Source organism: Microcaecilia unicolor, chromosome 12 (genome assembly GCF_901765095.1).
Source record: "Microcaecilia unicolor chromosome 12, aMicUni1.1, whole genome shotgun sequence".
Lineage (NCBI taxonomy): Eukaryota > Metazoa > Chordata > Amphibia > Gymnophiona > Siphonopidae > Microcaecilia > Microcaecilia unicolor.
Genome location: NC_044042.1, coordinates 62,483,752 through 62,511,739, shown reverse-complemented (window position 1 = coordinate 62,511,739; position 27,988 = coordinate 62,483,752). Strand labels below are relative to the sequence as shown.

The window sequence follows — 27,988 nt, the reverse complement described above, 5'->3', positions numbered from 1 at the left end:
TGCCATCATACCAACAACTCAGTTGCTTTTAAACATCAACATTTAAGATCTAATTCAAATAGGTACGTTTTCAGAGTTTTCCTGAAGCAATAAGATAAAATGTTCATCTCCCATGGAAATCCATTTCAAACTCTTGCTCCTTGAAATGGGAAAGAACATTCATAAACATATTTAAAAACCAATATTCTAAAGGGAAGGAAAGCCAACTTGTAGGGTAAGAGAGAAATATAATGTCCCTATGAAGGAATCAAAAGCAGCACTGTAAGACTCTCTGAAGTCAGACCAAACAATGACTTAAAAACTAAACAAGTTAATTTATATAGACAAGCAGTAAGGAGAAACTCAGAACACAACCTTAAACAACTCATTAACCTAACACTAACCAAACGAGCAAACATGTGTGGACCTCTCATCTATGGACAACTTGTAGAGAACAAGAAATATGCAGGAAGAACAATGCAAGTTGACAGTTGTAAAATGACCCATTACCTCGCACCAACATTGCAGTGTGTGTCCAAGTCAACATCTAAACCTTGGATGGTCCTCTGGAATAGTGGGAGTGACCTAATTTCTCCTTCCATTAAGAAGCTTCCCACTATTCCAAAACTTGTGGAATGTTCAAAAGCAATCCCAAGAGTAAGTGGGATCCTGGCGCCACCGCTGTGAGGACCAAAGCCCAAAACTGGCCACCAAGGGTGCCGCAATGTCCACCTGTAGTGCTTGGTGCCGCCTTGCAAATATTGCCGGAGACAGTAATCTCCACACAGGATGTCGCTGTATGCCTCACAGAATGAGCCCACAAGGCGTGAGGAGCCTGTTTCCCCGCTAGCAAATAAGTTGACACGATAGACTTCAGCCATTTAGCAATTATGGGTTTGGAAGCCATGAGGTGAAGCCTCTGTTTACCAAAAAAGCATAGTGTCTGATTTGTGAAACTCATTTGTGACGTCCAGATATCTAATGAAGCGTAGAGTCCTCAAGGAAGAATACCAAGCCCCTTTGTCCTTTCTGCGAAAGGACGGACGCACCACAGACTCATCGAGATCAAATGTCAATATAACTTTCGGAATAAAGGCGGGAACCATGCACAGGGAGACCCCACCTCCAAAAAGCGAAGACAGGTATCCCAACATGAGAGCATGAAGCTCCAAAATCCTAAGAGCCAATGCAACAGCCACCAAGAACGCAGTCTTTAACATAAGAGCTTTCAAGGAGGCCTACCAAAGTGGCTCAAAAGGAGGTTTTTGAAAAGCTCAAAGGACTAAATGCCATTCTGGAAACAGCGCACGAAAGGGAGACCATAAGCACCCAGTAAGAATCAAATGATATCCAGATAAGCCGCAAGAAACAGGCCAAAGCTGCAACCTGAACTTTTAAAGAACCCAATGTCAATCCTTACTGAAAACCTGCCTTGAGAAATGTTAGGATATGTGCAATCTGAGCAGAGAAGGGAGAAACACTGTGCTAACACCAGCCCTCAAACATGCTCCACACCCTCACATATGCTATGTAAAATGGCACCTATACTCTGTGCGTGATCAGACAGATGCAGCTCCTCACTGCTAGTTGGCCCCAACAAAATGGCATCCGTTCCTGTGTTCTTGTGCATCAAACTACATACACCAGCCCTGCCGAAGAGCCAGAAGACCCTGGCATATTCAGAGGCTGAGCCAAATCCGGAGATATGCTGCTGTCGACCATTTCCTCGTTGTCCTGTGAGATTCCCAGCTTGCACACTCTGCAATGCCCAGACACTGGCTTGCGGGTCTCACAGCCGTAACACTGCCTCCCTGGGAATCAACATTCACCTCGTCACCAGTGCAGCTCAACATGTCTCAAGCAATGAGTCAGGATATCTCCCCTGCACCAAGTAGAACTTGCAGCCTTCCAAGCAGTCCCAAATCAAACTTTAGTCGGACTTACCACTACCAGCTGCTCCCCCCAAGCTCAGAGTCTCCACAAGTCTTACCACAGATGAGAGACTCAGGACTAATACTCTATCCCACGGTCTCCAGTAAACCTCTTTCCTTCTCTAAAGCCTGATGTTCTAAAAAAAAAGAGAGCTCCACAGGAAACAACGGAGAGATGAAGGGAAGGAAGCAGTGAATTCACAGGGCACCACAGACAAGGGATCTGAAGAACTCCAGATACGACTATGCAGATTCAGAGGACTCAGACTCAACTAGACCAGGAGCATATCACTCAGAAAAAAAGAGGCTGAAAAATGCGTTTGTTCATCCACCTGCTGGAGGTAGAAAACTGAGCCGAGACATGTCTCTCTTGGCATCCAGTCTAGCTTCTCAGTATTTTCTATCTCCACTCGCTTGTTGGACACACCTATTACATTAGGGCTTATATCCAACTAATACCTTTACAGTTCTTAAGCGGTTTACAAACTTTTTGTAGGGATAAAGATCGAATACTCCTCTGTGAATTACAGTAGTTGCTTTGAAGATAAGAAGAAATCTAACTACAATACATATTTTAAAGTTTTTAACTTTTTCCGGAACATGAAATAGAATTGTGTTGTGTAGGAAAATACATTCTGGTGGCTTGATTGGCAAGAGGTTTCTCGAAGAACACTAATCTCTTCTTGCCCTTGGATGAGGAGAAAATGAAGAATTTGACGGCTTCTTGTCTGCTTGATCTGGTTGAAGTAACAGAAATGTGCTAGTAGGTAGCTGGGGATCAGTTCTTCCGGTGTTTTAAAGAGGAAGCAGGCCAATTTGAAGAATACTCTCACCTCAACGGGGAGCCAGTGTAGTTTGATGTAAGAAGAGGAGACCAGGTCAAATTTTGATAGCCTGAAGATTAGTCCAATTGATGTATTTTGAATGGTTTGAAGTCTCGAGTTTTCGTGCAGCCTAGGTATATTAGATTGCAGTAGTCAAGAGATGACAGTACCAGTGCATATACCAGTCGTTCATACCAGTTGGTTTCAAAGTACTTCCAGATGGTACGGAGCTCTCTCATTAAGTAGAAACATTTTTTGGCCAGGGCGTTGACTTGCGCTTCCAGAGAAAGAGTGAAATTGATTTGAACACCTAGGAGTTTAAATGGTGGAAGAGAGACTGAAGTTCATTTGGTTGACGGCAATTGGCTTAGGGATTTAGGCTGGTTTTATGTTGCATAGAAATTTGTTTTTTCAGTATTAAGTTTTAGCCTGTGAACATGCGCCCATTTGTCTAACAAGTTGATGCACTGTTGGACCCTAGATACAGTGGTGGAAATAAGTATTTGATCCCTTGCTGATTTTGTAAGTTTGCCCACTGACAAAGACATGAGCAGCCCATAATTGAAGGGTAGGTTATTGGTAACAGTGAGAGATAGCACATCACAAATTAAATCCGGAAAATCACATTGTGGAAAGTATATGAATTTATTTGCATTCTGCAGAGGGAAATAAGTATTTAATCCCTCTGGCAAACAAGACCTAATACTTGGTGGCAAAACCCTTGTTGGCAAGCACAGCGGTCAGACGTCTTCTGTAGTTGATGATGAGGTTTGCACACATGTCAGGAGGAATTTTGGTCCACTCCTCTTTGCAGATCATCTCTAAATCATTAAGAGTTCTGGGCTGTCGCTTGGCAACTCGCAGCTTCAGCTCCCTCCATAAGTTTTCAGTGGGATTAAGGTCTGGTGACTGGCTAGGCCACTCCATGACCCTAATGTGCTTCTTCCTGAGCCACTCCTTTGTTGCCTTGGCTGTATGTTTTGGGTCATTGTCGTGCTGGAAGACCCAGCCACGACCCATTTTTAAGGCCCTGGCGGAGGGAAGGAGGTTGTCACTCAGAATTGTACGGTACATGGCCCCATCCATTCTCCCATTGATGCGGTGAAGTAGTCCTGTGCCCTTAGCAGAGAAACACCCCCAAAACATAACATTTCCACCTCCATGCTTGACAGTGGGGACGGTGTTCTTTGGGTCATAGGCAGCATTTCTCTTCCTCCAAACACGGCGAGTTGAGTTCATGCCAAAGAGCTCAATTTTTGTCTCATCTGACCACAGCACCTTCTCCCAATCACTCTCGGCATCATCCAGGTGTTCACTGGCAAACTTCAGACGGGCCGTCACATGTGCCTTCCGGAGCAGGGGGACCTTGCGGGCACTGCAGGATTGCAATCCGTTATGTCGTAATGTGTTACCAATGGTTTTCGTGGTGACAGTGGTCCCAGCTGCCTTGAGATCATTGACAAGTTCCCCCCCTTGTAGTTGTAGGCTGATTTCTAACCTTCCTCATGATCAAGGATACCCCACGAGGTGAGATTTTGCGTGGAGCCCCAGATCTTTGTCGATTGACAGTCATTTTGTACTTCTTCCATTTTCTTACTATGGCACCAACAGTTGTCTCCTTCTCGCCCAGCGTCTTACTGATGGTTTTGTAGCCCATTCCAGCCTTGTGCAGGTGTATGATCTTGTCCCTGACATCCTTAGACAGCTCCTTGCTCTTGGCCATATTGTAGAGGTTAGAGTCTGACTGATTCACTGAGTCTGTGGACAGGTGTCTTTCATACAGGTGACCATTGCCGACAGCTGTCTGTCATGCAGGTAACGAGTTGATTTGGAGCATCTACCTGGTCTGTAGGGGCCAGATCTCTTACTGGTTGGTGGGGGATCAAATACTTATTTCCCTCTGCAGAATGCAAATAAATTCATATACTTTCCACAATGTGATTTTCCGGATTTAATTTGTGATGTGCTATCTCTCACTGTTACCAATAACCTACCCTTCAATTATGGGCTGCTCATGTCTTTGTCAGTGGGCAAACTTACAAAATCAGCAAGGGATCAAATACTTATTTCCACCACTGTACGTCTATTTTGAGAATCGATTGTATGCAGATTAAATACTGAGATATCATCAGAATAGATGTAGTGGAGAAAGCCATTTTTATCTAGTAGTGAACTTAAGGATTGGAAGAGAACACTGAACAGTATTAGGGATAGGAGGGAGCCTTGGGGGACCCCCCCCCCCCCATCTGTTGCTCCAGTTTAGGGATAAGTCTGAATTTACTTTGACCCTGTATGATCTCAGCCGTTCAGGAGCAAACAAAACATACTTACTCCTAAATAACAGCTCTGACATTTACATGAGTAGGTTAAAAGATATGAAGCCCCTATTGACAAACTCTTTCCACCTTTCCTGTGTTGACCTTGTTACAACCAGAAAGATACAGATCCTTTGACCACAAAAGTAAACTTGACAATTACAAAAATAAAGTCTCATTATTGCATTTGTGACTACCTACAATGCGCCCTAAATGACTTCCTTAAGCCAACGGGCTATAGTGGCCTTAGACGCTGGACACCCGTGTCGAGGACCTGACAACAATACAAAAAGGTGATCCAAGGTCCCAAAGTCATTGACATCTGTAAATACTGCAACAGAGCCCTGTGGACATCCAAAAGATGTAACTGCCCAAAGGAATCCGGAAAATCTTCCCTAGAAAAGGAAGGAAGAAAAATGGGCTGGTTCAGGTGAAACGTTGAAACCACTTTAGGCAGGAAGGAGGGCACTGTACGTACCGTTACTCCGGGCAAGGCGACCGCACTGGAGGGTGGAGCCGCAGCATCCCTCTGAGAAATCTGGCAATGTCCGGATGAGCAGCAAGGGATAAGCCACAGACTTTCCCTCGAAAGCATGCCAATGCTGCCACTTGAACCCGCAGGGAATTGTAAGCCACGCTTTTTTGTAAGCCATCCTGCAAAAAGTCCAGCACCGGTGCGACTGTAGCCCGCGTGGGTGTGATCGCCTTTGAAACACACCACACCTCAAAACTTGCGCCAGATCTGACCATAAGCTTGCGGGCCTGCAAGAGAGTGGAAATGACCTTGTTAGAGTAGCCCTTGTCTCTCAATTGCACCCTCTCAAGAGCCAGGCCGTTAAGACCAAATCGGCAGGGATCCTCCATAGACACCGGACCTTGAACCTCGGCACCAGAGGCAAATGAATTGGAGCCTCCACCATCATCCGGCGGAGATCCGCATACCACAGACGCCTTGGCCAGTCCGGAGCGATAAGAATCACCAGTCCCTGGTATAGTCGAATCCGAAGGAGGACTCGCCCTATCAAGGGCCAAGGAGGGAACACATACAGGAGGCCTGAGGGCCAGGGTTGAGCCAGTGCATCCAACCCCGCCGAGTGAGGATCTCTCCTTCTGCTGAAAAAGCGAGGGACTTTGGCATTTGCACTTGACGCCATTAGATCCATTCCGGGTGTCCCCCATTTGGCACAAATCTGAAGAAAAACTTCTGCCAGTTCCTATTCCGCCGGGTCAATTTGATGCCTGCTGAGAAAATCGGCTTGCACGTTGCTCTGACCTGCTATGTGAGCTTCTGACAGAAGCTGAATGTGGAGCTCGGCCCAGTGGCAAATCTGAGCGGCCTCCACAGCCAGGGCCCTGCACTGAGTGCCGCCCTGACGATTTATATAGGCCACCGCTGTCGTGTTGTCTGACAGACCCTGGACAGCAAGCCCCTTCAGAGTCTTGTGGAAGGCCAAAAGAGCCTGGAATATCGCTCTCAGTTCCAAGCGATTGATGGACTACCACACAGGGTGTCCTCCGACCCTGAGCATAGCTTCCCTGGCAATGCGCTCCCCAGCCCAAAAGGCTGGCATCCGTTATCACCAGGCACCAAGAAAGAAGTACAAGCGGCATTCCTTGGCGTAGCATCCTGTCGGAGAGCCACCACTCCATACTGAGCCGAGCAGCAGGGAGCCAAGTTAGTCTGTGTTGATATTCCTGGGAAATCAGAGACCATTGTTGAAGCAGGACAATCTGCAGAGGCCTCATATGCGCTCTTGCCCATGGAACAACCTCCAAGGTGGCAGTCATCGACCCCAGCAGCTGGACAAAGTCCCAAACTCAAGAGCGAGGCATCTGCAGGAGCAGACGGACCTGATTCTGAAGCTTGCACTGCCTTTGGTCGGGGAGAAAAACAAACCCCGAGGCAGTGTCGAACCTGACCCCCAAATACTCGAGACAGAGGGGGTCAGGTGACTTTTGGGTATATTGACCAATATACCCAATATTGACCAATAGCCTAGAGTCTGCAGGACTAACCACTCTGGCTGTGATAAGATGACTTGTCTGCCGAATCCGCTCTGATGAGCCAGTTGTCGAGATAAGGGTGAACTCCGATTCCCCCTCTCGCCTGAGACAGGCAGCTACCACCACCATTACCTTGGAAAAGGTACAGGGAGCTGTGGCTAGGCAGAAAGGCAAGGCCCAAAACTGGAAATGTTGTCCTAACACTGCAAACCGGAGAAACCGCTGTTGTGGGGGCCAAATACGCTTCCTTTAGGTCCAGAGACATAAGAAACTCTCCTGGCTGCACCACCGCAATGACGGAGCGCAGGGTTTCCATGTGAAAGTGTCGCACTCTTAGGGCCTCATTGACTCTTCGTAAGTCGAGGATCGGTCTGAAAGACCCGCCTTTGAGGCACCACAAAATAAATGGAATAGCGACCGCAGCAGCGTTCGGCGGGAGGCACCGGGATCACCGATCCGAGGTACAGCAAGACTTGCAAGGTCTCCTCTACCGCTGCCCGTTTGGCAGCAGTGCCGCATCGGGACTCCACAAACAAGTCTCTCACCAGGGCACCGAATTCCAATCGGTAACCTTCTCTGATCAGGTCCAGGACCCACTGATCCGAGGTAATCTTGGTCCACTCCTCGAGAAAGAGGAAAAGCCGTCCTCCTACTGCAGGAATCAAGGAGTGGACCGGCGTCCCATCATTGTGGAGGACGCCCCTGAACTCCTGGCCGAAGTCCGGCCACTACGGAGCGTTTGTCCGAGCAAAAGGAGTTCTTCTGCTGAAAACGGCCATGAGAAAACCCAGCAGAGCACCAAGGGCGATACCTGCGAGCTTCATGGAAGCGAGGTCTGAAGAGGAGGGAAACACAGGACCCTTGGAAGGCAGCCTCGGCCTATCCTCAGGTAACTGCTGGGGCTTAAGAGTCCCCCAGGTTTTTAACAATCTTCTCTAATTCCTCTCCAAATAACAGGAGGCCCCGAAAGGGTAACCTCAACAGCCTTTGCTTAGAGGCCATGTCAGCCGCTGAAACCGCCACAGACATCTGCTTAGCCAAAGCTCTGACCAGATCATAAAGGGCTTCAGCCAAAAATGACAGGGCCGAATCCATCTGCGGGGCAACCTCAGAGAGGGGCCCCGCACCATCCGCGGACTGTTCCACTGCCTGTTGTAACCAGGAAAGACAGGCCCGGGCTGCATAGGAACTGCAAATAGACGCCCTTAAAGGCAAGGCCCGATATTTCAAAGGACCGCTTCAGCGCAGATTCAAGCCCCCGGTCCTGCATGTCTTTCAAATCGGCCCCTCCCTCTACTGGGAGAGTGGTCTTTTTAGTCACCGCCGTGACCAACGTATCCACTTTAGGCATCCTCAAAGGGGCCAAGTGCTCCTCACTCAGAGGGTAAAGCTGACCCATAGCCCTGGCCACTTTCAAAGGCCCATCGGGGTCAGACCATTGAGCTGAGATAAGCTCTTGGATGGAGTCATGCACAGGAAAGGCCCGAGTAGGCTTCTTAGTACTCGCCATCCTAAGGATTAACAGAGGAGGCATTGCCCTCAGCAGGATCATCAATCGAGAGGGCCTGCAAGGCGTCAACAATGAGAGCTGGCAGCTTGTCGTGGTGGAAAATCCGAACCGCACTGGGATCATACGAATCCAGTGGCAAACAGGCACCCTTCCTCTGGATCATCCGTCCATGAGGGCCTGCCAGATCCCTCAGACTCCCCACAGCCTGACCACGGGGAGGTGCGCCACTTTCAGACGGGGAATTTACCCATCTACGTTTAGCGTTCTTCCAACGCTCGGGGGAAGAAATAACCTCTGTAGCCAGCCCCGGGCCATCGACACCCGGAGGGGATCCAGAATGCAACGCAGTGTCAGACACTTGAGGCAGAGCTCTTTTCAGAATAAAGGCTTTATGCATTAAAAGCACAAACTCAGGGGAGAAAAACTCACCCTGACCCTCCGCCTCCGAATTAGTTGAAACGGATGTTGGAGCTCCTCTGGCAGCCTCTAAACGAGACGCTCCCCTACACTCAGACTCCTCCGCAACCGCGATGGTCAAGACATGCGGCGCTTCCAAAATGGCGCCTGCTGCCAGCTCCATCGAGCAGGAAGAATCATCGCTCGGCATGCTCGTACTAGCACGCGCGTCTAAGGAGCACGTTTTGCACAGTCCCGCTGCTGATCTCCACTTACCACAACAGGAGCAGTGCTTAACTCCCTCAGCAGCCATCGCCCGACTGGACAGAAATATAGCAATAAAATGGCAGCTTCGCACCAAAACTTACCCCGTTTGGAACGAGCTCCAGTCAAGCTGCACAGAACCAGAATCTCTGGAAAAAGCCTCAGAAATAGCAACGCTGTATAATCGCGCACTTTCTTTTCTTTTTAACGCTGTGAGGAAAGTAGGAGGCAGGCAGCAACAGAGGGACTCCGGGAGGAGGGGGGAATGGGTAAGGCAGGGGAAGGGCGAACCTATATGCCTTTAAAGTGGGCACCACCAGCCACAACACCCCTGCTCAACTGGCAAAGCACAGGAGCCACCCCAGGCAGAAATCCAGGAGCTGATCAAGCTACATCCACACCTGCTGGGAGATAGAGAAATACTGAAGGCAGTTGGGGCTAGCCATCCAAGGGTCACTGTGTTCTGTCACAGTGTTCTGTATCTCCACCTGCTGATAGGCGGATACAACTCATCAGTTAATGGATTCACCTGAAGCTGATGACAAGGAATGGCATTAAACAGAGCATGCGCTTATCCGACGTGCACTTAAATGGAGTGCACTGTACCGCTTTTCTGTGGTTTACATATTATATACAAGTACTTATTTGTACCTAGAGAAATGGAGGCTTAAGTGACTTGCCCGGAGTCACAAGGAATCGAACCCAGTTCCCCAGGTTCAAAGTCCACTGCACTAACCACTAGACTACTCCTCAAGTTCTCTGCAATGGGGATAATTATACATGTGTCAATCGTACAAAATACTAGCCCCCATCCCACTGGATTGCAATATGCACCTTTATATTGTTCATTTGTTAACAATTTAAAGTTGCTGATGAGTACAGTTGCTTAATCTAATGAAAAATACTTCGCATTTGGTGATTATTATATTAGTTTGTTAATGATCTATAAACAGACACAAGCTATTTACAAATGCATTAGGTTCAATAAAGTTTTATCTCCTATGACTTGTTTTAAATATAATTCTAAATTTTCAACAAAATACCTCTATAGAAATAAATTCCAAACACAGAAAGCAGAAATACAGATTTAAAAAAAAAAAAAAAAAAAAAAGGATTTAGGGGTGCTTTTACTAAGCTGTGTAAAGAGTGGCCTTAGTGCACCTTTATGCGAGTTTCCCCCATGCTAAGGCCATTTTTACCGTAGCAGTAAAACAGCCAAATTTGTATTTTTTCTATTAATGCCCATGTGCTAATGTTGCCATCAGCGCAAGGCCATTAAAAAAGAATTACCAAAAAGCACTTAGTTACCAACGTGTATTTTGTTGGCGGTAAGGGCTCATGTAATCTTGCACTGATTAGTGCAGAATACCTACTCTCCACCCCAATGTGGCGATGTATGTAATTTGGAACTTACCACAGGACACCTAAATGCATCCTGCAGTAAGCCATTTTAAGTTGCAGTAATCACTCGTTAGCACTTGCTGCAACTTAGTAAAAGGGCCCCTTAAATCTGAAGGTGCCAGGCTCTGCTCTTGAATCAGAAGAAAGGTGCAAACATGAAGGAACACCTATTAAAGTAAAAAAAAAAAACAAACACAATTTTACATTTGTACATCTACGGATAGTATCCGTAAGAGACGGCTGCCATGGGAACAGCAGTATGCTGTCTAATCAAAATACCATACTCATGTTTCAGCACACAGTCTATTATAAAGATGGGACTATTACATATAAAGTTTAGAGCTACCTGTCTCCTCTTCACCATCCTCACAGTCATGATAGCTGATATTTGCATCTTTAAAAAAAAGAAAAAGAAAATTAGTGCACAAGTTAGGAACACATCAATTTTTTCTTTTCCATATATAGTATTGTAATTCCTGTGACTAAGGAACAGCTACAGCTTTATGACAGAAAAAATATGTATAAATGAAATGAAATTCTTACCTGCCTTTCCTAAAGATTCACTCTTGAAGCTCTTCTGAGAATGCGAATGATCACAGAGCTGTTTAAATAACAAATGCTATCATTTGTAACCTTTTCTTATTGAAGTACTTACAATTGAAGAACTTGTAAAGAACTTGTAATACTAATAGTGTTAGGAATGCAAGACATACTTCAGTAGAAAATAGCAAAACAAACCTTTTCTTCTGGAAAACGTCAGTATACTAAGAATCCTGTTGTATCTACAGCACAGTAGTTTTTCCACTAAACAGAAGGAATGATGGGAGGGGGGCGGGAGAGATGATAAAAGTACACAATATCAAAGGAGAGGCCAAGAGGTATGGAGAAATTTAGTTATCATCTGATCATTTCCTTTCGTCCTGCTACACCGGTCCAGACATATAGGTTATGCCTCCCACCCCACTCCACCACAGCAGATTTGCCTCTGCAAAACACAAAGTACTTCCAGTGACATTATCACTGCTATAAGGAGTGGTGCAGCCTCATAACTTGCCAGTAAATACAAAGAGATCAATATTCAGCCATCGGCAATGAGTATTTCTCTCACCGCCAACAACTTTATTCCCAGATATTCAAGGCTGGGATCTGTGTGGGCTTCAGCTTTAAATATCTGGTGATTTTTAAGCCAGCTAACACATAGACACTTAGGTCAATATACATCACTTAAGCAGCCATAGGTTACTGCATACAAAAAGGACTTATGCAGTCCCATTTATGCGCTAAACCTGGCTGCTTAAGGGCTGAATATCAGCACATAAGCAACCAATTACTGACTCCATCCTTGGAACATCCCCAACATAACTGGCTTTGTTTTCAGTGCTAACCACAATATTCAGTGGCACTTAGCTGGTTAAATGCCACTGAATATTAGCAGCTAGCTCTGACCAAGTGATTTAACTGGTCAGAAGTCAGATACATCACTTTGAATATCAGGCCCAATGTCAAAGCAGAAAAATATAAGATCAAAAATGAATCCCTATAAAAGCAACAGCCTAGATTTCCACCCTGCTCGCCCCTCTTGCAAGGGCTCTAGTGTCTACAAAACGCTATCTTAAAGGAAAGCACCAATACCAGAGGAGAACGCCTCTTCCAGGCAAGGAATTCCTGGGCAGGAATCAGACTCAGTCTAGCAGGACTCTGATAGGAAATTAATAATCACATTTCTACTTCCTTATCTTACCAGACCAGTCCAAATGTACGGTAAGTACCAAACTTCACAGACCAAGGTGAAAAGAAGCCACAGCCAACCTAAGCACAGCCTCCCCAAAGGCAAAATCCTCTTGAGTCTGTATATCCAACCTGTAATGCTCAACAAAGGAATGCAGAGATGAGCATGAAGCAGCTGCCAGAGCTCTACTGTAATCTACTGAATGGCTTACAGGTCTCAGATACGAAAAGACTGCAAACATTCAAAATACGGCTATCAAACTGCTCACTAATTCTAAGAAATTTGACCACACGCCTCCCTTGTTAGGGGAGGGGCACTGGTTACCCATTAATCAGAATAACATTTAAAATTCTAACCCTCATCCACAAAGTTCACAACTCTGAATCTCCATTATATTTGCCAAGGCTGCTACCGTCCTCCCAGTAGAATCTTCTTGCTGTTCTTTAATTTCATATAAATTGGTCTTGATACCATCAGAACAAGAACTTTTAGTGTCACTGCTCCTTCCCTCTGGAATGCTCTAACTTTAGCTCTTCAGAAAGAGCATTCGTTGTAGACATTTAAAGTTGGCTTAAGAACATTCCTGTTTAACAATGTCTTTGGCTATAGTTAAACAGTATATTACTGGCCTCTTAATCTCGTGTTCTGATATTCTCTTGGTTGGGACAGGGGAAGCCTGCTGCCATTTAATCTGCGTATTTTACTTATTTTCTTTCCTGACATTGTAGTTCCTTTTCTCCCCTCTTTTCATAATTAATGTATTGTGAACCGCCCAGAAAGCCTACTGATTGCTTCATCATATGTTTAGCCTTGATATATCACCCAATCACCAACTGACCAGCAACTTATGTGTCACTTCCTTCTTTCAATGCCCATTGGTTGAGACAAGGGGAGTTTGCTGTCGCTTAATCTGCGTGTTTTACTTCTTTTCTTTCCTATTGACACTGTAGTTCCTTTTATCCCCTCTTTTTGTAATTAGTGTATTGTGAACCACCCAGAAAGCCTACTGATTGGGTGAAATATCAAAGCTAAACATGTGATGAAGCAATCACCTCCTTGATTCACCAACTGGCCAGCAACTTAGCTGCCACTTCCCTCTTTCAATTACCATTAAGCAGAACAGCTTATTTGACTTCTAGAAGGCATTAGTCACCTCCACGTACCTGACTAGACACCTAAGATTATTCAATAACCACAGAAGTTTTTTCTTCCTCCTATACGCCTTCATTGAAAAGGACGAGAAGCAGATCATCTGTTCAGATATTCAATAACCACAGAAGAAGTTTGTTCTTCCTCCCATATGCCTCTATTGAACAAGGACGAGAGGCAGATTGTCTGTTCAGACGGAGAGACCATCTTGGCAAGAAGGCGGGAACAAGATACAAGGAGAGTGACTCAGAAACAAAACAGACAGGAGTCCCTGCAATAAAGTCTGCAACTCAGAGATTTAATGAGCAGAACAAAAGCCATCAGGAAGACTACTTTCAAGGGGAGATCCTTCAATGTAGCATGCTTCAGTGGTTCAAAAGGAATGCCTGCTAAGGACCAAAGTTTCCACTGAGGAACCACCTGCCTAAGAGGGGATCAAAGATGCTCGACACCTCAAAAGGAAAAAAAATGTCTGAATACGCCAATCTGATCATGACTGTAGGCCAGAACTGTCACCTGAACTCTCAGGGAATTCAGGACCAACCTTTCTCCAAAGCATGCTGTAGAATAGCTAGAGTATTAGTTCTCCCGCATCATGTCCAGCACTGGAAGGCCCCAGTGATCCACAAAAATCTGAAATGGCTCAGGACTCTGCTCCCATTCGCCTGGTTCCAGCAACATCCTGCTGTGGAAGCTGGCCTGAGTGTCCTCACAAGAAAACAACAGGGTAATCAATCTGCAAACTCCAAGATGGAAAACAGACAAAGCAGATACGTATGTGAAAAAGTACAATATTTAATGAATAAAAATCAAAATAAAATTAACAAGCCCGACACAGGCCGTGTTTCTCCCAACTGGGCTGCATCAGGGGCTACAAAACAAACAGTTATATAACAATTAGAACAGATTTAAACAATTAGAGATAAAACAATAATTGAGTTCTCACCCCAGCTATATGGGCTGCCAAAAATCACCTGCAGGCGACTCTCCAACCATCAGAACAGGTTCATCTCTCAGCTACTTAGTATGCTTCTCATGCCCCCCTATTTATTGATATAAGCCACCACAGTCACGTTGCCCAAAAAGTCATGAACTACCACACCTTGTTAGAGGGAGAAAACTGACCGGAACCACCTGAATGGCCCCAGTTTTCAAGTTTGTTGATGATCACAGGCCTTGTGCTTCCTGTCCAAAACAATGTGCTCCGCAGATCCTCAGGATTGTATCTAGCTGCTCCAAGAATGCCTAGCCACCCGCCTGAGGCTACCCCACAGCCACTTAGAGGATCTATCCCCAGCACAGGTCTGGTCTGCCTGCACCTGCTGCTTGTGCTCTACACTAGCACCCTCCTCCCACCAACTAGGTCCCAACCGTCTCTGGGCGAGTCTCCCGCTCTCAAATTATTCCACAGTGATTTCTCGGTTACTGGGGCCACACTCCGAGTGGTCCCCCAGTTCCTAGAAAGCACCCACAGATCCAACACAGAAACCACAAGGATTCTTAGTCAGTCCAGACAAGTACGCAATAAACTAAAAATGTTTATGAAAAATTAGAATAATGAACAGAAAAGGTACAAACAGTTACAGGTAACCAAATATGTATCAATTATAAAACTAACATTTGTTTACCACCTAACTAGTACCTGGGGAGTTCAGGACACGTTATCAAATATAACTGTTCACAGGGCCTCAGCAAAGAGATTTTTCTCTCTTTTTTCCCTGGCTAAGACTGGGGAAGAAAGTCGGTACCTCTTAGATGAACTAAGCTCCTGGTCCAATCAACGCCCAGAACAACAAGTTTTCAAAAGTATACTGCATCTTACTTTCTATCTGTGTTAGACCAAAGATGAAAACAGTCATTTCTCTGTAACAGCTGTAAATATAAACATGCATCATCTGCTGGCCAAACTAGAGAAATACACTTCAAGAAATAATACAGTTTACAGGCTTAAAACCCACTGTTTCGTCACATCCCCTTTCTGAAGGTTCTCGGGGGGGGGGGGGGGGAGGACTCCCCTGTGCTAGTTCTGTCCAATACTAGGAGGAGGAAATGAACATCAAAATCCTGGGACTTAAGCAACAGCGAGATAGATGCTCTTCTCAAAAGGGGTCATGTGCACTCTCACCCAGAGCACCAGCTTTAGGATCATCATCAGAGAACCTAAAAGCTGAAGATAATACCATATTTGAGGGCTTTTCTGTGACCAAATGCTTCAAAACTGCCAAAAGCAGCTTGAAAATTCTGCCATGAGTCAGCCAGGTGTTGAAGTGTGCTCCCAAATACTCCAGCGACTATGAGACAAGAGCTTGCTTTTGGCATAATGCAATACCCATCCCAGACTCTCAAGCACTTCAAACAACCCTGTGTCCACCTTTGTCCTCCTCCGACTTGGCCTAAATGAGGAAGCCATCCAGCTCAGATGGACCAGAACGCCCTCCTTGCAAAGGAAGACCACCACCCACCATCACCTTAGAGAAATAAGGAGACCAAACTAAAGCCCAGAATTTAAAATACTTTCCCACAAAAGTAACATCAGGGTGACTACTCTATAATGGGCTATTCTATACTGGCACACATTAAGTGTAGTAATCCATATTTGTTAGGTGGCATATACATGGACAGAGCTCCCACTTACGTGTCTCCCTGCTACATTTGTATGACAGTAGTTATGCCAGATCTATAGTTGGTGTAGCTGCAAGCGTGTTAATGTTAATTATACTTGATGACCGTCCCTGGAGGAACACTCACTGGGAGAAAACGGCGATCAGGCGTCTCTCTACATCATATCTGGTCGTCATTTTCTCCCAGTCCCAGTGAGAGTTCCTCCAGGGACGGTCATCAAGTATAATCAAAATATAGAAAAGGGAAAATTAGGTTCTTACCTTGGTAATTTTCTTTCCTTTAGTCATAGCAGATGAAGCCATTACGTATGGGTTATGTCCATCAACCAGCAGGGGAGATAGAGAGCACTCAAACTTTCACAGTGCCCTCTTGGCCAGCTAGCTCCACTGCCTCTTCAGTATTTGAAGCTTCCAAAGTAGTATGGCAAACCGCAATGGGAATCACAAGAGCTTTCCTCACAGCGAACGATGGCCCATCACAAGGGCATGAACTCATAAAGGAGGGAATGCACATCCTCCTGGAGGAAATAAACTCATCCTCCTTATTGTATAAGTGGAGGGGAACACACGCGCCTCCTGGAGGGAATCACACATCCTCCCAACACACTGGAGGGAATGAACTCATCCTCCTATTCATAGAACTGGAGGGGAACACACGCGCCTCCTGGAGAGAATCAACACATCCTCCAAAAAAAACATGCTGGAGGGAATGAACACATCCTCCTAAATTTAAATTGAACATGAATCCTGAAGATTGTTTTCCAACTTTCTCCCAAGGAAGGAACTTCAGGAAATTAGAACAGAACCTGAAAAAACAGATTCACAGCATACAGACAATCATACAGGGAGGGCTCATGGCTTCATCTGCTATGACTAAAGGAAAGAAAATTACCAAGGTAAGAACCTAATTTTCCCTTCCTTGTCATCAAGCAGATGAAGCCATTACGTATGGGATGTAACAAAGCAATCCCTAGATAGGGTGGGAACAAGCCACACCACGCGCTAGCACTTGTGCACCAAAACGCGCATCCCTCCTGGCAGCCACATCCAGCCTGTAATGTCAGGCAAAGGAGAGCTTAGAAGCCCATGTTGCTGCACTGCATATCTCTTGAAGAGAGAGTGCTCCAGTTTCAGCCCAAGAGGAAGAAATCGCTCTAGTTGAATGTGCCTTAAAGGCTACAGGCGGAACCCTGCCGGCCAGCAGATAAGCTGAAAAGATAGTTTCTTTGAGCCAACGGGCAATAGTGGCTTTAGACGCTGGAGACCCTCTGCGAGAACCGGATAGCAAAACAAACAGATGATCAGAAGTCCTGAAAGAGTTAGTAACTCGCAGATACTGCAGCAGAGTCCTGCGCACATCCAAAAGGTGCAGCTGCCCAAAAGATTCTGGAAACTCTTCCTCTGAAAAAGAGGGCAAGTGAAAGGCTGAAACCACCTTAGGCATAAAGGAAGGCACGGTCCGAACCGTGACTCCGGACTCTGAAAATGGCAGAAATGGGTCTCTACAGGACAGCATCTGGAGCTCTGACACCCGTCTCGCCGAGGTAATGGCCACCAGAAAAACGGCCTTCAGTGTAAAGTCTTTCTCCGATGCTCGCCGAAGCGGCTCAAAAGGAGACGCCTGCAGGGTTTTCAAAACTAGCCCCAGGTTCCAAGCTGGACAGGGTGCTCGCACTGGAGGTCGGAGCCGAAGCACCCCTCTAAGAAACCGTGCCACATCTGGGTGAGCAGCCTTCCACCTTACCACGAAGGGAGGCCAACACTGCCACCTGCACCCGCAGGGAATTATAGGCCAAGCCTTTTTGTACACCTTCCTGCAAAAAGTCCAGAATCGGCGAGACAGGAGCCCGCATTGGAACAATGGCTCTGGAAGCACACCAAGACTCAAACAGGCCCCAAATCCTGGCTTGCGGGCTTGCAGGAGAGTGGAAATAACTTTATTGGAATAACCTTTATCCCTCAATTGCGCCCTCTCAATAGCCATGCCGTAAGACCAAAGCGGCCGGATTCCTCCATGGCTACAGGTCCGAGTCAACAGGTTCGGTACCAGAGGTAACGGCAGAGGAGCCTCCAGGAACATCTGTCGGAGGTCTGCATACCAAGGTCTCCTTGGCCAATCCGGGGCGATGAGGACCACTTCTCCTGGGTGCAGCCGAATCCGCAAGAGCAGGCGCCCTATCAAGGGCCATGGGGGAAACACATAAAGTAGACCCGGAGGCCAGGGTTGAGCCAAGGCATCCAACCCCGCCGAGCGAGGATCTCTCCGTCTGCTGAAGAAGCACGGGACTTTGGTATTGGCACTTGTCGCCATTAGATCCATCACGGGCTTGCCCCATTTGGCACAGATCTGCAGGAATACTTCGTCTGCCAGATTCCATTCTGCTGGATCGATCTGATGCCTGCTCAGATAATCGGCCTGCACATTGCTCTGACCTGCAATATGAGCTGCCGACAGACACTGAAGATGCAGCTCAGCCCAGTGGCAAATCAGTTCGGCCTGCGCGGCTAGTGCTCTGCACCTTGTTCCGCCTTGTCGATTTATATAGGCCACCGTTGTCGTGTTGTCCGACATCACTCTGACAGCCAATCCTTCCAGGGTCACTTGAAAGGCCAGAAGCGCCTGAAACACCGCTTTCAACTCTAGGCGGTTGATGGACCACTCCGACTCCTCAGGTGTCCATAGACCCTGGGCATGCTTCCCCTTGCAGTGTGAGCCCCAGCCCTTCAGGCTGGCATCTGTTACCACTAGGCACCAAACGGGGAGCGTCAGCGACATTACTCGCCGCAGCATGCTGTCCGAGAGCCACCACTCCATGCTGAGTCAGGCCGCAGGAAGCCAAGTAAGTCTGCATTGGTAATCCTGAGAAATAGGAGACCACCTCCGGAGTAGGGAATACTGTAGAGGTCTCAGGTGCGCTCTCGCCCAGGGAACCACTTCCATCGTGGCTGTCATCGATCCCAGCAGCTGGACAATGTCCCCAAGCTCGCGGGCGGGGCATCCTCAGGAGCAGACGGACCTGATTCTGAAGCTTGCACCGCCTTAGCTCGGGTAGGAACACATAGCCCGAGACTGTGTCGAACCTGGCCCCCAAAAACTCTAGAGATTGTGAAGGGGACAGGTGACTTTTGGCCATATTGACGACCCAGCCTAGAGATTGCAGTACTGAGACCACTCTGGCTGTAGCTTGTAAGCTCTCTGTTGCAGAGTCTGCTCTGATGAGCCAGTCGTCTAGGTACGGGTGAACCCTGATACCTTCTCACCTGAGAAAAGCAGCTACTACCACCATTACCTTCGAAAAGGTTCGGGGAGCTGTTTTCCCAACACCGCAAACCTCAGAACCTTCTGGTGCGGGGGCCAAATCGGTATGTGCAAGTAAGCTTCTTTCAGGTCTAGAGACATGAGAAACTCTCCTGGCTGAACCGCCGCAATGACGGAGCGCAGGGATTCCATGTGGAAATGCCGCACTCTCAGGGACTTGTTCACTTCTTTTAAGTCCAGAATAGGGCGAAAGGACCCACCTTTTCGCGGCACCACAAAGTAGATGGAGTATCGGCAGCAGCCTTGCTCAGCGGGAGGCACCGGGGTCACTGCCCCTAACTGAATCAGACCTTGTAAAGTCTCCTCCACCGCCACCCGTTTGACGGCAGAACCGCATCGGGACTCCACAAACACGTCTCTTACTGGGGCGTTGAATTCTATTCTGTATCCATCTCTGATCAGGTCCAGAACCCACTGATCTGAGGAAATCTTGGCCCACTCCTCGACAAAGAGGGAAAGCCGTCCTCCGATGACAGGCATCGAGGAGAGGGCCGGCGCACCATCAATGAGAGGGTCGCCCCTGAACTCCTGGTCTTGAGCCACCGGCTGCGGAACGCTTGTCCGAGCGAAAGGAGTTCCTCTGCTGACCACGGGCACGTGAAGTGAACCCAGCAGAACGCCCCGGGCGGTACCTTCTAGCTTCACGGAAGCGAGGTCTGTACGAGGAGTGGACCGCCTGGCCCTTAGAGGAAGGCCTCTGCCTATCTTCGGGCAAGCGCTGGGGTTTTGGATCACCCAGGCCTTTCACAATTTTCTCTAACTCCTCACCAAATAGGAGAAGTCCTTGAAAAGGCAACTTCACCAACCTTTGCTTAGAGGCCATGTCTGCTGCCCAGTGTCGTAGCCACAGACGACAGCGAGCCGCCACTGCTACTGCCATTTGTTTAGCCGAAGCTCTGACAAGGTCATAAAGGGCATCAGCCAGAAAGGACAAGGCCAACTCCATCCGCGGAGCCACATCCAAGAAGGGCTCCGCTCCATCTCCGGGCTGAGCCACTGCCTGTTGCAGCCAAGCTAGGCAGGCTCTCACAGCATAACAGCTGCATGCAGACGCCCGAACAGTGAGACCTGCAATTTCAAAGGACCGTTTCAACGCTGTTTCCAGCCTACGGTCTTGAACGTCCTTCAGGGCAACACCTCCTTCAACAGGGAGGGTAGTTCTCTTTGTCACCGCAGTGACTAGGGCATCCACTGTAGGCATTTGAAAACGAGCCATATGTCCCTCACGCAGAGGGTATAACTGCCCCATAGCCCTAGAAACTCTCAAAGGTCCCTCGGGGTCAGCCCACTGAGCCGAAACAAGCTCTAGGATGGAGTCATGCAAAGGGAAGGCCCGAGCAGCTTTCTTGGTACTAGCCATCCTGGGATTACCCGAGGAGGCCATGCCACTGTCGGGATCTTCAATCGAGAGGGCCTGTAGGGTATCTGAAATAAGCGCTGGCAGCTCATAACGGTGGAAAATCCTCACCGCGGAGGGATCATCCAGATCCTGTGGTAAATCCGCACCTGACTCTGGTTCCTCAGACCAAGAACGTCTGTCAGAGTTCTCCGAATCCTCACACCCCGACCACGGAGGGGAAAAAGGTGCACCACAATCTGAAGGGGAATTAACCCTTCTGCGCTTATCTTTAGGCCAAGCATCCGGGAAAAAAGCCTCACTGGGCAGTCCCAGGCTAGAATCCATCGGGGGGGGGCAATCAGAGGAGCCTCAGGCGACCCTTGAGGAAGGGCTCTTTTCATCATGTATGCTTTATGCAGCAAAAGCACAAAATCCGGGGAGAAAATCTCACCCTGGGCACCCAAATCCTGTCCGGTGCTAGCCACTCCTGAAATAACCTCATCTCGAGGTGCCCCACCCGGCTCAGGTCTCTCCGTGTCCATGGAGGCCGCGCCATGCGGTGTAAGCAAAATGGCGCCCGCTGCCAGCTCAGAGCGGGAAGAAACATCACTCGCCATGCTCGGGCCGGCTCCTACGCCAATACAGCACGATTTACAGAGCCCTGCTGCTGATATGCGCTTGCCACAAGTGGAACAGCGCTTTACATTGTCCGCAGCCATCGCCGAAAAACGGCGGTAAAATCCAAAATGGCGGTTCGCGCCAAAATCGCCCCGATCGCGGGCCCACCCCAGAGGAGTTGGAAAACACTCTTACCTCAAAGGATCTAGTGTACAACTACGACCCTGCTGAAAATCAGGTCAAAAACCTCTGTTCCAGCGTCTCTGCGTTTAAAAACGCGACTGGTTTTTTTTTTTTTTTTAAGCTGTGAGGAAAGCAGAGGTATTGAAGACTCCGGAGGCTCAGATGAGTGGGAAAGGCAGGGAAAGGGCAAACCTATATGCCTGCATCCACTGTTGGTGGGTAAGGACAGGGAAAGCAAGGCAATATGTCCACATCCACAGAGGTATGGGTAAGGCAGGGAAAGGGCTAACCTATGTGCCTTTAAAGTGAAGCTGCTATAGCCTCCAACACCCCGGTTAACAACTGGCAAGCCAGGAACCACCTCCCGGCAGATTTTTCTGGAGCTCGAACAAGCTGCAGCCACCCTGCTAAGGGAGATAGAGAATACTGAAGAGGCAGTGGAGCTAGCTGGCCAAGAGGGCACTGTGAAAGTTTGAGTGCTCTCTATCTCCCCTGCTGGTTGATGGACATAACCCATACGTAATGGCTTAATCTGCTTGATGACAAGGAATGACAAGTTAAAGTCACTACCCCTGAAAATGCACAACAGCGAAACACAAGTGTAGGGTGTGGCAGGAGCTTGGATATATACCTCAAGTGAGAGGAGAGAAGTAATGTGAAGGAGAGGTGACTCGAGGAGTATAATTGGAAGATAAGAAAAAAAACCCAGATAAGATATAAAAGTTAATGCATTCCTATGGAAGAAGAAACTAATATCACGTTGGAAAAGTTGTGACTTGAATTGAATGTTCATATCAAACGTAATCATAGTCGCTTGCAGTTATAACTGACAAGAGGAACAACAGAACTTAAGTAGTTGAAGATATTCAAAGCCCTTAATATCTAAAGGGAAAATAACAAAATTGCAAAGAAGTTGTTATTTAACTGATATGTTATAATCTCATCAAAATGTATATGACCAGGAAAAAAGGCCCGTTTCTGACACCAATGAAACGGGCGCAAGCAAGGTTTTCCTCGGAGTGTGTGTGTGTTTTACAGAGTGTGTGTGAGTGAGTGTGTGATACAGAAAGAGTGAATGTGTGAGTGTGTGTGACAGAGCGAGAGTGATTGTGTGCGCCAGGGGCCCCCTCCCTCCCAGTTTCAGGGTCCGCGCCCCCTCCCTCTCACCCACCCAGTTCCAGGGTCTTTCCCCCCCCCCCTCCCTCCCAGTTTCTGGGTCACCCCCCCTTCCTCCATCCATCCCAGTTTATCTGGGTGCGCCTGGCCCCCCTCCAAGTTCCAGGGTCCGGCCGCCCACCCTCCAAGTTGCAGGGGCCGCCCACCCTCCCACCCAGTTCCAGGATCGTTGCCCCCCTCTCTCCCTCCCTCCCAGTTCCAGGGTAGTTGCCCCCTCTCTTTCCCTCCCCTCCAACCACCCACCTGCAACGTTGTGAAGGTGACTCCGTGGCTTCATTGAAGTGAAGGGTTCGTAATTTTCGTCAGGTTCGTCACTCTGTAACCATCTCTGTCGGCCCCACCCTCACGCCTCTGACAGGCCCGCCGCCCTCGACGTCAAAACGTGATGATGTCGAGGGCGGGGCCGAGAGAGATGGTTACAGAGCGAAGAACCTAACGATCCTTACGAACCCTTCACTTGAAGCCACGGAGTCAGCTTCAGAACATTGAAGGTGCCTTTTATTATAGTAGAGATGATGTTGTAAGCAGAATTATTGTTGTAAGCATATAGAAGTGAGACAACAAAGTACAACGTGGTTAAGTAGTAAGGAGAGCGAGTGAGAATTGAATGAATGAGGTAAGGTTTGGAACATAGAATTTCAGAAATGTGAACAATGTAAAAAGTATTATTTTAAATATATGTTCAATAAAGCAAAACATATTATATATATAGGAAATAGTGATTACTTTGGGTAGCATACAAATATTTGTAATCAGATTGAAATTAGAGAACTCAGGAAGAATACAGAACCAAATGAGAGATAAAAGACACTAAGGGTGGTGTCAAAACTCCTGTCAACCAAAACAAAACAGCAAAGAATGTGGAAAAAAAGACCCTAAGACAGGGGACCAGGACTAAAGCAGCAGCAGCAGCAAGACTAGCCAGAAGGCCCCAAAACACTGGGTAAGCATGAACATAGTAACATTGTAGATGACAGCAGAAAAAGACCTGCACGGTCCATCTAGTCTGCCCAACAAGATCAACTCATATGTGCTACTTTTTGTGTATACCATACCTTGATTTGTACCTGTCCTCTTCAGGGCACAGACCGTATAAGTCTGCCCAGCACTATCCCCACCTCCCAACCACCCGCCCCGCCTCCCACCACCAGCTCTGCCACCCAATCTCGGCTAAGCTCCTGAGGATCCGTTCCTTCTGAACAGGATTCCAGCGGCCTTGATATCTGTTCCACAGACAAAGAAACATATTGAGATTTTTGTCTGTTCCCATACGATTTATGATGAAGACCACTGACCATTTTAGTAGAAAGCAATTCTAACAGGGTACCTCCACGCTGTATAGGCATGACTATTCTATTTATTACATTTGTATCCCACCTTTTCCCACTTATTAGTAGGCTCAAAGCGGCTTACATAGCTTCAGAGAGGTGGTTGCAGACTCCAGTGTGAACACTGTATAGGGGTACTATTACAGTGACAAATACAGTAAAGAAGTATCAGTAAATAGGTTGGGGTGATACAGGCAAAGTTTTAGGGTGTGATCATGCGTCGGGGTTGAAAACTGTCAGTTTCTTGATTAAAATGTCATATTTCATTATTCAGTATTTTTTTATGTCAGATACTGTGGGGTCTGCCTTCTTGAACAGGTGAGTTTTTAGGGGGTTTTTTTCTGAATTCTAGATGATTATTCGTAGATTTCAGGCGGTTTGGTAGAGGATTCCAGAGCTTTGTGCATATGGAAGAGAAACTTGATGCGTATGTTGATTTATACTTCAAGCTTTTACAACTTGGGAAGTGAAGAGCTAAGTACGTTCTGGCTGATTCAATTGTGTTTCTAATTGGCAAGTCGATTAGTTCAGACATATAGCTCAGAGCTAGACCATGTATTATTCTGTGAACAAAGGTACAAATCTTGAAAGCAATACATTCCTTGATTGGTCACTAATGTAGTTTTTCCCAGAGAGGTTTTGCGCTTTCAAATTTAGATTTTCTATAGATAAGCCTGGCTGCCGTATTCTGAGCAGTCTGTAGTTTCCTTAGAATTTGTTCCCTGCAACCCACATATACTCCATTGCAGTAATCGGCATATGTTAATACCATTGTTTAAATCATGTTGCAAAAAGTTACCTTCGAGAAGAACTGTTTTACCCGTTTGAGTTTCCACATTGTGTGGAACATTTTCTTTGTAATGGCTATGGCTTGGTTCTTTAGCGTTAGGTTGCTGTCAATAATAATGCCGAGGATTTTCAGGTTATCTTGAGATTGGAAGTGTGTGCTTCAGGGTATGTATGGCTGTGGGGCAGTTTGTAAAATGTTGAGATGAACGAACAAGGCAGTGTGTTTTTTCTTTATTGAGTTTTAATTTGAATATCATAGCCCAGGTATCCATTAGGCTTAGGCTGTTTTTTTTTTATTATTATATTGGTGATTTCTGAAAGGTTCGATTTGAAAGGTATGTATATTGTGACATCATCCGCATATAGAAAAGGGTTAAGGCCTTGATTGAAAAGACTTGGCTAAGGGGGTCATTATTAGGTTGAAAAGGATGGGTAAGAGAGGTGATCCCTGAGGTACTTCACAGTCGGTTTCCCAGGGTGGAGAGAGGTTGGAGTTTGGACTTTACTTGATATGACCTTGTGGTTAGGAACCCCTTGATCCATTTGAGTATATTCCCTCCAATTCCTATCCTGTCGAATATACTTAGTAGTATATTGTGGTCTACCATATTGAATGTGCTAGACATGTCGAATTGAAGTTGGAGAATGTTTTTACCTAGTGCAATTTCTTGCTTGAATTTGGCAAGGAGAGATACCAGTACAGTTTCTGTACTATGGAGGGCTCTCAAACTGGATTGTGATTCATGAAGTATTGAGAATTTGACGACATACTCCGTTGAGATGTTTGGCTATGATACTTTCCATCAATTTGGCTGTCAGTGGGATGGATGCCATAGGACAATAGTTGGTGATATCATTTGATTTCTTCTTGGTGTCTTTTGGTAATGGTGTTAAGTAAAATGTTGCTTTTGTCCTTGGGGAATAAGCCCTGTAGGAACATGTAGTTTAGATGGGATGCAAGATCTGCAATGAATTGGTCAGGTGGTGATTTCATTAAATAGTTGGGACATGCGTCGAGTTGACAATGAGCAGATGTGAGTTTTCTGGTTACCTGTGCAACTATTTCATCTGTAGTCTGGGTGAAGTGACATCTGGGTGCCCCAATTCTGTAACAGAATTTCTAACATAACTTCCAAAAACTTAAAGAAAAACCTCCTTTTCCCCACCTCTCTCCACTGGTGCTCTGCCACTTAATCTGCCACATATGTCAGTGCATGCCCCTTTGTTGCTGTTCTGTATTGTTCCTATTGCTAGTGCCACTCTATTTGCTGCTAAACAGCATAATATGCTGTCCTGTCATTTTCTTAGTTCCACTGGGCCGCAAAAAGGAAAACAAAGGAATATAAAGAAAAAAATATATGTTCTCCTTCATAGTAACATAGTAGATGACGGCAGAAAAAGACCTGCACGGTCCATCCAGTCTGCCCAACAAGATAAATTCATATGTGCTACTTTTTATTTGTACCTGTCCTCTTCAGGGCACAGACCATATAAGTCTGCCCCGCACTATCCCCGCCTCCCAACTACCAGTCCCGCCTCCCACCACCAGATCTGGCACAGACCGTATAATTCTGCCCAGCACTATCCCCACCTAAACTCGGCTAAGCTCCCAAGGATACATTCTTTCTGAACAGGATTCCTTTAAGTTTATCCCACGCATGTTTGAATTCTATTACTGTTTTCATCTCCACCACCTCCCACGGGAGGGCATTCCAAGTATCCACCACTCTCTCCGTGAAAAAGTACTTCCCGACATTTTTCCTGAGTCTGCCCCCCTTCACTTATTTCATGTCCTCTCATTCTACCGCCTTCGCATCTCCGGAAAAGATTCGTTTGCGGATTAATATCTTTCAAATATCTGAACATCTGTATCATATCACCCGTTTCTCCTTTCTTCCAGAGTATACATGTTCAGGTCCGCAAGTCTCCCCTCATACGTCTTGTAACGCAAATCCCATACCATTCTCGTAGCTTTCCTTTGCACCACTTCAATTCTTTTTACATCCTTCGCAAGATACGGCTTCCAAAACTGAACACAATACTCCATGTGGGGCCTCACCAATGACTTGTACAGGGGCATCAACACCTCCTTTCTTCTGCTGGTCACATCTCTCTCTATTCAGCCTAGCAACCTTCTCGCTACGGCCACCGCCTTGTCACACTGTTTCGTTACCTTCAGATCCTCCGATACTACCACCCCAAGATCCCTCTCCCCATCCGTACCTATCAGGCTCTCACCGCTTAACACAAAGTCTCCTGTGGATTTCTCTTCCCTAAGTGCATCACTTTGCATTTTAATTGCCAAACCTTAGACCATTCTTCAAGCTTCCGCAGATCCTTTTTCATGTTTTCCACTCCCTCCCGGGTGTCCACTCTGTTACAAATCTTAGTATCGTCTGCAAATGGGCAAACTTTACCTTCTAACCCTTCGGCAATGTCACTTACAAATATAATGAACAGAATCGGCCCCAGCACTGATCCTTGAGGCACTCCACTACTCACTTTTCCCTCCGAGCGAATTCCATTCACCACCACCTTCTGGCGTCTGTCCGTCAACCAGGTCTTAATCCAGTTCACCACTTCGGGTCCTATCTTCAGCCCATCCAGTTTATTTAAGAGCCTCCTGTGGGGAACCGTGTCAAAAGCTTTGCTGAAATCTAAGTAGATTACGTCTATAGCTCGTCCCTGATTCAATTCTCCTGACACCCAATCAAAGAATTCAATGAGATTCGTTTGGCACGATTTCCCTTTGGTAAAACCATGTTGTCTCTGATCTTGCAACTTATTGGCTTCTAGTAAATTCACTATCCTTTCCTTCAGCATCGCTTCCATTACCTTTCCAATAACCGAAGTGTTATTGGTGTTACTTTGTACCCTTTCTGTGATGCCTCAGGATCTGCTCATAAGAACAAAAGAATTACCATACTGGGACAGACCAAAGGTCCATTAAGCCCAGTATCCTGCTTCCAACAGTGGCTGATCCAGGTCACAAGTACCTGGCAAGATCTCAGAACAAAAACACATTTTATGTCACTTATCCTAGAAATAAGCAGTGGATTTTTCCAAGTCCATCTTAATAATGGCTTGTGGACTTTATTTTTTTTTTTTTAAGG

General features: G+C 46.7%; 1 protein-coding gene across 1 annotated transcript in view; it reads right to left on the bottom strand.

Annotated features, from left to right (window-relative positions):
• Nucleotides 1-27,988, bottom strand: part of DDX25 (DEAD-box helicase 25) — a 139,151-nt gene that overhangs the window by 99,170 nt on the left and 11,993 nt on the right. Inside the window, exons 2-3 of the mRNA XM_030220992.1 lie at nt 11,168-11,225; nt 10,971-11,018 (exon numbers count right to left, since the gene is read on the bottom strand). The gene's annotated coding sequence lies outside the window, so the exon portion shown is untranslated. The remainder of the gene's footprint in view (nt 1-10,970; nt 11,019-11,167; nt 11,226-27,988) is intronic.